At 43.4% G+C, this 13,255-nt stretch overlaps 1 protein-coding gene across 1 annotated transcript in view; it reads right to left on the bottom strand.

Moving 5' to 3' along the window:
• Window positions 1-13,255, bottom strand: part of LOC147736545 (aldehyde dehydrogenase family 3 member B1-like) — a 197,903-nt gene that overhangs the window by 139,205 nt on the left and 45,443 nt on the right. The window lies entirely within an intron of this gene.

Raw genomic sequence — 13,255 nt, 5'->3', positions numbered from 1 at the left:
GGAGGTTCACACACTGTTTTTTTGGGATGGGTTTGGCGATGGGCTGATGACTAATATTTTGGCCCCTAACGGAAGTTGGGTTTTTCTGAACCTGCTGATTTTTTACAGGCTTTGGCCTTGCAGGGTTCTCTGTAGAAGCTGCTTTCTTAGGAACGGGTACAATTTTTTGCGGGGCCTTGGGTATAGAGGGTCCCACTTGTAAGCTATTACCCCCCACTTTATTGTTCGTCATCATGGTGGGCTTCGGAATGGTCGGGACAGGAGGGGTCAGACCAGCAGTTGCTAAGCTGGCGAGGATTCTGTCAGAGGTCGCTATATTATCCTTCACTAGCAAATCTAAGGAATCCATTTTTGTATTTAATAACCTTGTTCTTTCAAAAAGAGGTAAAAGTAGAGATTTGAATAGCAGCTCAATTTTAGCCAAAAATATCTCTTCTGTAATGCTAATCATAGTCTCACCTCCCCCTTGCTGGGCAGTAGCATTAGTATTGGGTAGTTGTAGGGGGGATGGTGAAGCATTTCCCAACCCCTCAGTTTGTTCCTCCATGTCTGGTGAGTCTACCCTCTTGCGTTTCCCAGGGTTATGAGTGGGTGTTTGTTGTGGTTGGGAAGGGGAATCCATTAGTTCAGTACTAATATTGAGTTTTGGTGAGTCTGACAGACCAGAATTATCCCTGGACTGATCTAAGCAAATGGTCCCGCTATTTGGTAAGTTATCGTGCGCAGTATTAAAAGCACTTTCCTGGTTAGAATCCACTATCTCCACAGTATGAATCTCAGGAGCAGTTGCCAACATTGCTTCTACATTACTATCCGAGTTCAACGTGGAAAGTGGGACAGGGGAGACAGCCTCATTGATTTTACCTAGTGAAGAACGCTTGCCAGTAATAATATCAAGCGAAAGGCGTTTTTCAACCAGGGCGATCTCCTTCTCTAATATAGCAGTAGAACGTTTGAAAAACTGATCAATTGTACCAGTAAAAGTACCATTAGAGGTTGAGACCTGAACTTGCCTCTCCTTACCAGACCTTAAGGGCATTTTTGTTATTCTTTTTAAGATACAACGGGCGGGGATAGAGTAACCAACCTCAATACCCAATCAGCGATGCCACTCTGGCCACAGTATATATCCTTCCAAATATGGGGACTTTAACGACGCTTTAAACACAAACAGTAACAATAATAATTATATCAATTAATAAGGTTCATGAATAAGTAAATAGGAAGAAAGTGTTAATAATAGGGCCCAGCCCGGCCTCCTCCGCCCCCGGACGGCCACAGACGGTCCCGCCCTTGTCCCGGGCTTCTCCCGGTCGCTCCCGCTCGCTCCCGCGAGGCGGGGATACTACGCTCCTTATGACTCTACAACTACGTCTACATTGGATGATAGGCGGGGGGCGTGGCCAGCGGGGAGAGCAGCCCAGGTGATGGTGATTGGGCGCGCAGGGGCTCCTGGACACTGGAGTCCCCTGCCTATGCTCGCAGCCCCGCTGGTTACTCGCCTGTCCCCGCGCTCCTCCTAAGGTCTTTGGTACTGCCTCCTGGCAAGCGACGCGCTGCGGGACCCGCGAAGCGGGTCCGGCGAGTCGTGGAGACGGTTAGAAATCACAAAGGGTCAGCTACACTGTAAGTCCGCCGTGCTCCTCTGTCGTCCTGGCGCTGACAATCCGTTTTGAAAAGGGTCCCACAGGCACAAGGTAGATTTGGCTTTTACCTCCGTTGGCGGGGGGGCGTGGCCAGCGGGGAGAGCAGCCCAGGTGATGGTGATTAGTTATAGTTAGGACCTATTTTCCATAGGAAATCCGCCACATTCTATTTGGAATAACTTTGGGCCGGTTGACGAATCTTCGTGAAATTTTCAAAACTAGTGAGGCGCTCCGGTCCGCTCCTTTCCTGAAAGTCTTGGGGTGATTCGTGAAGCGAGGGCTGAGAAAAAAAGGGGGTCCCAAAACGTGTTTCCCCCATGCAATTTTCCATAGGAACGGTTCCTCGCGGCTACAGCCCAAACTGCTGAATGGAATTACACCAAATTTGGCAACGAGGTAGTCCTTGGTTCAGACTTGTGCCTTTTGCTTAAATGGTGTAAATCCGTTCAGTAGTTCCTGAGAAAATCACAATTCAAATTACACATAGATCTATGGCCACGGTGGATCTGCGCACCCTAAGCGCACCCTGCCGTGCACAAGCTGTATTCCAATTGGCTGTCAACACTTCAAACCAGGAAGTGTTGGCAGCCATCTTGTGCCTTGCTAGAACCGAGGCACAAGAAACCTAAATAAAAAATGCGCAAAACGCGTAAAGGGGGCAGGGTAGAAAAACCAGGGCCACCCCAATTTTTTTTTTAAAGCTGCAAAATGCGCGCAAGTTGCGCGGATCTTGCGGATAAAAAAAAATGATGCGCGGGCTCCTGCACTTCTTTGGCAAATCCCGGGGGCAATACTTATGTAAAGGGGGGCCCAGAGGGGCTCCCCAGCCCAGGGGACCGGCACCCCCAGCTTTTGATTTAAGTATGTGCGGGGGGCTCTCAGGCCACCCAGCCCCGGGGACCGCCACCCCGGGGCTTCTTTTAAATTTGTTGCAGGGGGCTCTCATGACCCCCGGCCCCAGGGACCGCCACCCCCCCCGGGGCTTTTACAAAAGAATGGCGGGGGCTCACGGCCCCCCCACAGCTCTGGGGACCGCCACCTCCCTGGGGCTCAAAATATGTAAATTGGGGGTCCATGACGGACCCCCCAGCCCTGGGGACCACCACCCCGGGGCTTTGAAAAAGGTGGGAGGGTTGGCCGCACGGCCCACTTCCTGGAGCCCTCGAGGGCCCTGAGGACCACCACCACCCAGGGCCGGCTCCTGCAGTGTCCCGGGGTGCCCACCCCCGGGACACTGTAGTTTGCAATGACAGGGCGGAAGCCTCGCGGCTCCCGCCCTGCCATAGCAAACTGCTTTGCTATTTGGAAGAGAGAGCAGGAAACCTGCTCTCTCTTCCAAATAGCAAAGCAAATTGCTTTTCCACAGGGGGAGCTGCATCTTAGCAGCTCACCGTGTGGAAAAGCAATGCCGGCTCCCGCAGGAGGCGGGGAGCCGGCTGGACAGTGGGGGGATTGGGGACCACCCCACGGTCCCCAACGGAATGGGCTAGCCCCGGGGAAGGGGTCCCTGGGACTATTAGTGGCCCGGGACGGGGGCCACAAGGCCCCCCTCCTCAAATTTTTTTTTTTTTAAACTAAAAAAATAAAGGCCTGCCCCAGGGGATGGGGTCCCCAGGGCCATAAGGAGGGGGGGCAAGGGAGCTCCCCTCCCCCAATTGTTTTTTTAAAGGGCTATGCCCTGGGGGATGGGGTCCCTGGGGCTGATTAAGGCCTCGGGAGGGGGCCATGTGGATCCCTTCCCAATTTTTAAATGTTTATTTTTTAAATTAGGGGGGAAGGCCTTGGGGGATGGGGTCCCCGGGGCCCAAAAATGAGAAAAAGAAGGGGGGCATCGCGCCAGAGGCCTCGCCCCTGCATTCAGCACTCTGCAAACGCGCCCCCTGGCGCATTTGCAGATGGGAAACGAATTCCCCTTGAATACTGGGAGTCCCTGGGGGCCACCTAGCCCACCAGGGATCTCCCGTATGCGCAAGGAGGCTGCGTTGCAGAGAGGTGCTCTGAGGCCACGCCCCTTTATACACCTCTCTGCAACGCAGCTCTGTGGCGCTTAGTGGAGGTAGCTAGTGGGCTAGTTGCACCCCAGTGACCCTCAGTATTCAAGGGGAGTTAATTCCCAAACTTAAAACGCACCACGGGGCGTGTTTGCACAGTGGTGAAGGGAGGGGGCGGGTCTGAGTTCACATATGTGCAAACACACACTGTTCGCGGTTTAAGTTGGGGAATTAATTCCTTATCAATCCTGAGGGTCCCTGGGGGCCAACTAGCCCACCAGGTACCTCCAGTAAGCGCCATGGAGCTGCATTGCAGAGTGTTGTAAAAAGGGGAGTGGCCTCCGAACACCTCTCTGCAACGCAGACCCCTGGCGCATACTGGAGGTACCTCATGGGTTTGTTGGCCCCCAGGGACCCACAGGATTGAGGAGGAATTAATTCTCTAACTTAAAACGCACCACAGGGCGTGTTTGCAGACATGTCACCTCAGGCATGTCCCCTTCCTTCACCATTCTGCAAACGCACCCCGTGGCGCGTTTTAAGTTGGGGAATTGATTCTCTTTCAATACTGAGGGTTCCTGAGGGCCAAATAGCCGAACAGGTATCTCCAGTATGCGCAAGGGAGCTGCATTGCAGACACTTGTTCAGAGGCCATGCCCCTGTTTACACCTCTCTGCAACGCAGCTCTGTGGCACTTATTGGAGGTACCTAGTGGGCTAGTTTGACCTTAGGGACCCTTAGGATTGAAGGGGACTTAATCTCTCTACTTAGAACGGCCACAGGGCACGTTTACACAGTGGTGAAGGGAGGGGACGGGGCCTGGGGTGATGTGTGCAAACACGCCCTGTGGCACGTTTTAAGTTGGGGAAAAACATTCCCCTTCAATCCTGAGGGACCATGGGGGCCAAGTAGCCCACCAGGTGCTTCCAGGAAGCGCAACTGCGCTGCGTTGCAGAGAGATGATGCAGGCCGTGCCCCTTTTGACATCTCTCTGCTACGCATCTCTGTGGCGCTTACTTGATGTACTTAGTGGGCTAGTTGGACTCTAAGGACCCTCAGGATTGAAGAGGAATTATTTCCCCAACTTAAAACGCGTTAGAGGGCGTGTTTGCACAGTGGTTAAGGGAGGGGATGGTGTAGGAAAGTGGCTCTATATATACTGGACCAAAGTGAAATCCGCCAAACTATGAATTCCGATTTACTCACCTGTTATCAGGAGAGACCTCGGTGCTGCATCTTTTAGCCCAGCACTGACCCTGAAAAGTAATTCTAACCGTACTTACCAGTAACTTGAATTTCCTTGCATAGGAATCAAATGTCTGGTTTTCACCAGAAAAGTTTCGGTCTATTCTCACAAACTACAAATATTCCTTAAAAATTGCCTGTATGACTTTAACGCATTCTTTCAACTGTTTACAGGAGATGCACTAGTGCTGGATCCAGGATCCACCACTGAGTAAGAAAAGGTAATGATAACCCTACTTACCTGCTAAGTGAATTTCCTTCCATAGGCTAATATTGACTGGTTTCACTTGGAAATTCTTCCAAGTGTGGAGTTTTGGAACTTTAAAATATTCACCTAAAATCATCCGAACAACGAATTCCGATTTACTCACCTGTTATCAGGAGAAAACCAAGTGCTGCGTCTTTTAGCCCAGCACTGACCCTGAAAAGTAATTACAACTGTACTTACCAGTAACTTGTATTTTCTTCCATAGGAATCCATTGTCTGGTTTTCACCAGAAAAGTTTCTAAGTTTCTATTTTCACAAACTACAAATATTCTTTAACAATCACCTGCATGACTTAAACGCATTATTTCAACTGTTTACAGGAGATGTACCAGTGCTGGATCCAGGATCCACCACTGAGTACGAAAAAGTTACAATAACACTACTTACCTGCTAAGTGAATTTCCTCCCATAGGATAACATTGTTGATTGTATGTGAAAAAATGACAACTTTTAAAATACAATAATATTCCTTAAAAATCACTATTGTAACCAAAACACTTTTACTCAACTGTATACAGGAGATTTCCCAGGACTAAATTTAGGATCCAGTCCTGTGGCTAGAAAAGTAATCCATAAAGTAACTAATTGCATTTAACTAGAAATTCACATTGAGCTAAATGTTGCATTGTGTTTGAAATTGTGTTGCCCATTGCAACAACTGTAACTACTGTACTTAAAAGTCTATTGCCTATTTGCAAAGTATTTAAACTAAAGTAATTTATTCTGAGAAAGTATATTTTTAATGTGATGTGTAACGTAATTATAATGTAATTTAAAATATCTAAAAATAAATAGTTAAAAAAATTTAGTAAATCAGTATAAAAAATGCAACAATTACTGCATTTAAATATTTTCATTGAGAAAACTTTTGAAATTCACTGAAAAAACATAGATTTCAGATATGTTATAGTTAGGAATTAGCATTTTAAAAACCTTTGAAATTCACTGAAAAAACCATAGGTTTCAGACATGTTATAGTTAGGAATTAGCATTTTAAAAAACTTAGAAATTCCCTGAAAAAACCATAGGTTTTAGGGGTGTTATAGTTAGCTGGACATTTCACTCGTACAAAACCATCGAAATTCCTCCGGGGGGGCTTTACTTCTGGTAACTATAACTCGCGCACCCGCAATCCACTGCTGATGATGTCACATATTACATCATTCATTCCATGGTCACTGACATCACTGATGACATCACTGATGACATCTCAAATGACATCACTGATGATGTCATCCATGTGACAATCAGATACACCTCATCATACACTAGTATAAACTTTCAACACTCACTGTAAAATACAGAGTACCACATTTGAATCCATTGACATACCAATACAAGTTTCTAAAAACCCACTCAGTGATTCCTAGTTCTACACACACATCTAATCACTTACCTATAGATTCACTCATACATGCTGTCAATGATCAATAGAACACTATCAAATATACTAACACACCTATATCCACATTACACACCAGCACACATCCACTTCACTTATGCAGTCATCCTACTCACTTATGCAAACAATGGATCATACTTAAATTTCCTCAGCTACACACTTATACAAACACCACTTCATTTATTCATATAGATAGTAACTCATACTTAGTGTGTTATAAAATCACTATTACAAGTATACAGTTATCCATAAAGTCACTCATACAATCACTGACTCTTATGTATACTTATTTATATACAACAACTGTCACATACACTGCCTTTTATTTTTCTAGTTTGTTGGACATGTACCATTGAGAGATATATTTGCTCATCACCACACCCATAAAGATATTCACTCACCAAAACAACTGTTATAACATGTAGTCTTAACATCATATACCTACTAAATCAACTATTCACACATCTTTGGGCAGTCACACACCCCCCAATGAACCGCACACACTGTCACTCTACCATACAAATACTCAGTTAACTAATCAATAACTAATTTAGACTTTCACGTAGCTAGTAACCAACTGGTGCAGCAATTTACACAACAGCCGACAAAGTGATACAGATATTCACACAGTTTAGTCACTATCCAAAATATTTAGTGAGACACTATAAATTAGTCAAGTAAACAGTCAATCACACTGCTACTAAATCCTCCATCCAGTTATTTATATAGCCACTCATTCTTCAATGCAGATTGCTATATATATATAATACATATTTAAATAACGAACCAAACCACATTCAGTGGATGATGTAATCAGTGATGTCATCAGTGATGTCATTTGCGATGTCATCAGTGATGTCATCAGTGATGTCACTGACCATGTCATGAATGATGTAATATGTGACATCATCAGCAGTGGATTGCGGGTGTGCGAGTTATAGTTAGCAGAACTAACTATAACGGAAGAATTTCAATGGTTTTGTATGAGTGCAATGTCCAGCTAACTATAACACCCCTAAAACCTATGTTTTTTTCAGTGAATATATATATACTGTCATAGGGCAGGAACTTTTGGATTTGCGTACTCACAATTGGCCCAAACAGATGAAGAATTTTAAACATAACCTAACAGCTTCACAGAAACAGGCTATGAAAGAACTAGCTCATGACACTAGTGTGTTGGTAAGACTCGCCGACAAAGGCGGTAATATTGTGATTATGCCCAGGGAGATGTATATAAGAGAGGCTGAACGTCAATTGCATGATGAGAAAACCTACAAGAGATCTAACAAAGTTGACTATAACATGAGCATCACCAACATATGGGATAAACTGAATGAATGGAAAGATAAGGGTAGAATTGAATGGGAGGAATATTGTTTTTTGAAATACGGCCATCCCATACTCCCTATCCTATACCTTCTTCCAAAGGTACACAAAAGTAGAGACAATCCACCTGGGAGACCGATCATCTCTTCCAGAGGATCTGTCCTCGAAAATGTGTCCCGCTATGTGGACCATTTCTTGAGGGATTTCGTAATGAGTCTACCCACATTTGTAAAAGACACTAAAGATTTTTTAAAGAAAATCAATGATGTAACATGGGAAGATGACTGTTTCCTAATAACCATGGATGTGACCTCACTATATACGGTGATTGAACATCAACAGGGGATTGAGGCATGTGCGAGATTTTTGAAAGGAAGAGACATCAAATATCTAGGTCACACTACCATGATTTTGGATATGATCAAATTCTGTTTGGAGAACAATTTTTTCTTATTTAATGGTGACATTTATGTACAGTCCCATGGTACCGCGATGGGAACATGTTTTGCGCCAAGTTTCGCAAATCTGTTCATGGGAGCATGGGAGGCGGACATTAGAAATGATACTGATCTCCAAGACAACTTAAAAAGAGTGAAAGTGTGGCTAAGGTATATTGACAATATTTTTGTCATTTGGAAAGGTGACAAGGAACTAGCCTTAGACTTCGTTAAAAAATTAACCCATAATGACAGAAACATCGCTATGACCTGCAATATAAGCAACACAGAAGTTGAATACTTAGACACGAAGATACAGATCAAGCATAACGAACTAAAAACTGTATTATTCAGAAAAAGTACTGCAGGCAATACCCTTCTACATGCCCTTAGTAGACATCCTGATAATTTGAAATGGAGTATTCCATTTGGGGAACTACTAAGGGCAAAAAGAAATTGTAGTGATGACCAAAGCTACACAAAAGAGGAAGCAATCATGAAAGGGAGGTTTCTTGCGAGGGGTTACCCCTTATGGGTTATCAGAAAAGCGATAACGAAAGTGAGACATACCAAACGTGAGGAACTAATTTTAACTGAAAATGACACGGAAAAAGGAGGTCTAGATAATGATGTGGTCACAATTATTCTGAATTACAATGGGAACTCGAATCAGGTCAGAAAAAGCATAGTGAAGAACTGGCACATCCTCAAAAGTGATCCCGTAATAGGGAATACCCTTCCTGAATGACCGAGTATCACTTATAAGAGAGTTAGGACCCTAAGAGAAATGTTGGTACATAATGACATCAGTCTCAATACTACTCCCAGGGGTATTGACCTTCATGGTTTTTACCCCTGTGGACATTGTAAAGCCTGTGCCAATAGCCATAAGGTGAAGGAATACTGGAACCCCAGTACAAACAAGATGCAAAAAATTAAACAATTTCTGACCTGTACTACGATGTTTGTAATTTATGTTCTAGTCTGTCCATGCGATCTTAAATATGTGGGCAGTACTACATACATGGCGAAAAAACGCATACTAGAACATACCCGTGCAATAAACAAACAGGACAAACAGTACCCTATAGCCCTCCATTTTGAATCCAAACATTTTTCAGACCCCAGTAAATTATCATACTTCATAGTTGAACAGGAAAACCTTAAGCAGAGAGGAGGCAATCGTATCTTGAAATTGAGACAGAAGGAATCGAGATACATAATAGGGTTTGGCACACGTCATCCTAATGGACATAATATGGATGAGGAACTTGATATACATTTACACTAGAAATGAACTGTATACTATGTTGCAACAACTATGATCTGATGTCTTATTGGTCAGCTACTTTCTTCTACTAAATGAACTTTCTTCTACTAAATGAATAACTTTGTATTTCTTCTTTTCTTCTCTATTTTCACAGGATGAAAGGGAGGGAAGAGGCCACAGATCTGCGGCGCTTGTACCCTAATCCTTTCACTGTGGTTATCTTCGACCCTCAAAATCATCCATGAAAGTATTTGGATTTTAAGCATTTTATATTTGTTATATTCTTTGTTTGAGCACTGATGTTATATATATTTTTTGGTAACACCTGCTGGTGGGTTTTTGAGTGGCTGAACCCAAGTTTCGTTATAAACGCTAATGATTGTTTGGGGACCATCGGAAAGATTCACAGAAGTACATTCTGCTAGTCATTTTGTATATATTATAATTTGTCCACTATCATGGAAGTTATGTTGTGTAAATATCGTTGTTTTAGCTTTCTATTCCACTAACTAGGAAATACTTAGTTAGATGCTAATACTATGTCATAAGAATTATGCCTCACTATTTAATAATCAACTGACAGACTATGATGTGACATCATGTGGCTAAATGGTAACATGTTAGTCACGTCTCTTTGGTGTAAATTTCGTGTCTTTAGCTATCTATTCCACTAAGAAGGAAATACTATGTTGGATGCTAATACTACGTCAAAAGAACTATGCCTCATTATCAAATTAGCAGCTGATAGACTATGAAGTGACTCTATGTGGCTAACTTGAAACCCGTGAATCACGTTTCTCTTTTGCCTCTTTTGTGTCTTAAACCACAAGAGGACAGGTATGATTAAGCTTATCCGACTTTTTCTTACACTTTTTTCTCACATCTACACACATTATGTGTAGGTGCACAACAAAACTCATGGGCACAATAGCAATTCCGAAATGAAATATTTGTTTACTGAGAAATAAACCGTGTGGTAACAATATGAAAATACAGTGTATTTATTTTTACCGATGTAAATCAATTGCTTATTATGCGATTCGCAATTTAAATACCGTTTTAGTACACTGTCATGGTATAATAATCCACATTTGTAAAGCGCACAATCACCCGTAAGGGTCTCTAGGCGCTGGGGGCCGTCGGGAAGATTAAGCAAGCTATTGCCCAGAGTCACATGGTGCTGGGCTAACCTGCCGCCGGAGCCGGGGATCGAACCGTGATCCCCAGATTCCGGAGTCAGTCGCCCTGGCCGCGGCGCCACACCTCTTCCACAATACACCATACACCATTCTAAGATGGCGCCTACTTATGTGAGCACACAGTCCTCTCTCCATGACAACTTGTTTTGAAAAGCGTTTAAATATACGAAACTTTATGTACAATGTGTGTGATCAAACGCTCTGTGGAGCGAGAAACGCGTCACGTCCGGTTCATGGTGTTAATAAACCTTACATTATTTATGGACTAACCCTCTGACCTGTGGTTCTTTTTCCTGAGTGCTGGTCCGGAACGCTGTTTTGGATTGATATTATTTCCGGCTTGCTCCACCGGACACCAGCCACCCCTTGAGAGCGAGGGATCACCAGTAGGAGCCTTTTCGCAACGCATATATATATATGTATATATATATAATTAATATATATATATATATCCAAAAACAACAGTTTTCCGTTTCTGGAGCCCAAGACTCTTCAGGACGGCCTCATTAAGAATGGGCACGGAACATCCCACAAAAGCACTTGCCATGCAAAACAAAGTTATGAGGCCCAATACTGCAATTCAAGCTCGTGCACAGTCCTGCAGCGCCATCTTCCCTTTTCCCTAACGTTTCGGCTGGGTAGCCTTGATCACAGGAGGAAGGAGACACTGACATGCGCTTTGGCATGCTATTTCAAAGTTATTTTTAATCACATGACTCAGCTTGAAAACATCAACTCCCATAGTGCAATGCAGTCACAGGATGTAAAAACTGGAAGTCCTTACTTCAGAGCCTTGTTGGACATATATGCTCGATATTGCACTGATGTTCAAGTGGTTTTAAAATATGGAAGCAGTCAGGTGAAATGTGCAGCAGTGTTTTTATTCTGCGTGCGACCAGCAGGAACTCTCTGTTGCAGCACGATCTTTGCAGGAGTAATCCTGCTCGAATCCCTTCCACACGCATCCCATTTTCGCTGATTTAGCATCACCTCCGTAGGTAGGGAGCGTGAGTGAGTCAGGCTCCTCAGTTAATATCCAAAAACAACAGTTTTCCGTTTCTGGAGCCCAAGACTCTTCAGGGCGGCCTCATTAAGAATGGGCACGGAACATCCCACAAAAGCACTTGCCATGCAAAACAAAGTTATGAGGCCCAATACTGCAATTTTAGCTCGTGCACAGTCCTGCAGCGCCATCTTCCCTTTTCCCTAACATTTCGGCTGGGTAGCCTTGATCACTATATAGCAATTCCGAAATGAAATATTTTTTTACTGAGAAATATACCGTGTGGTAACAATATGAAAATACAGAGTATTTATTTTTACCGATGTAAATCAATTGCTTACTATGCGATTCGCAATTTAAATACCGTTTTAGTACACTGTCATGGTATAATAATCCACATTTGTAAAGCGCACAATCACCCGTAAGGGTCTCTAGGCGCTGGGGGCCGTTAGGAAGATTAAGCAAGCTATTGCCCAGAGTCACATGGTGCTGGGCTAACCTGCCGCCAGAGCCGGGGATCGAACCGTGATCCCCAGATTCCAGAGTCAGTCGCCCTGGCCGCGGCGCCACACCTCTTCCACAATACACCATACACCATTCTAAGATGGCGCTTACTTATGTGAGCACACAGTCCTCTCTCCATGACAACTTGTTTTGAAAAGCGTTTAAATATACAAAACTTTATGTACAATGTGTGTGATCAAACGCTCTGTGGAGCGAGAAACGCGTCACGTTGGGTTTATGGTGTTAACCCCTTAAGTGCTGCTGACGGCCAATGGTCGTCAGCAGCGCTACCTCCCCAGTGCTGCGCACGACCATTGAACGTCCATTCAGCACTAGTTCTAATGGACAGCGCAGCACTGGGGAGAAATGTTTACACGCAGCTAAGGTGTTAATAAACCTTACATTATTTATGGACTAACCCTGTGACCTGTGGTTCTTTTTCCCGAGTGCTGGTTTGGAACGCTGTTTTGGATTGATATTATTTCCGGCTTGCTCCACCGGACACCAGCCACCCCTTGAGAGCGAGGGATCACCAGTAGGAGCCTTTTCGCAACGTATATATATATATATAAATATATATATATATATATATATATATATATATATATATATATATATATATATATATATATATATATATATATATATATATATGTGTGTATATATATATATATGTGTATATATATATATATATATATATATATATATATATACAACCCAGTCTTTGTCAAAAAGTCATACAATGAAGCTTTAAAAGCACTTCCTGTAAATTCATAGCCATAGAAAACATAATGCATTACATGTTAACAGTGTCTTGACTTTTCAAAGAAAACAGACTGCATAGACATAATAATCTGACCCTTCAGTAAATTAAATTGCAAGTGCAATAATTAATTGAAATGAACAGTTCAACCTTAGAGTGAAAAGTAAAACAGCAGTAATAATGTGTAAGTTAAACAAA

This window comes from Lissotriton vulgaris, chromosome 1_2 (assembly GCF_964263255.1).
Source record: "Lissotriton vulgaris chromosome 1_2, aLisVul1.2, whole genome shotgun sequence".
Classification (NCBI taxonomy): Eukaryota; Metazoa; Chordata; class Amphibia; order Caudata; family Salamandridae; genus Lissotriton; species Lissotriton vulgaris.
The sequence above is the reverse complement of the archived record's forward strand: the minus strand, read 5'-3'. Positions and strand labels throughout refer to the sequence as shown.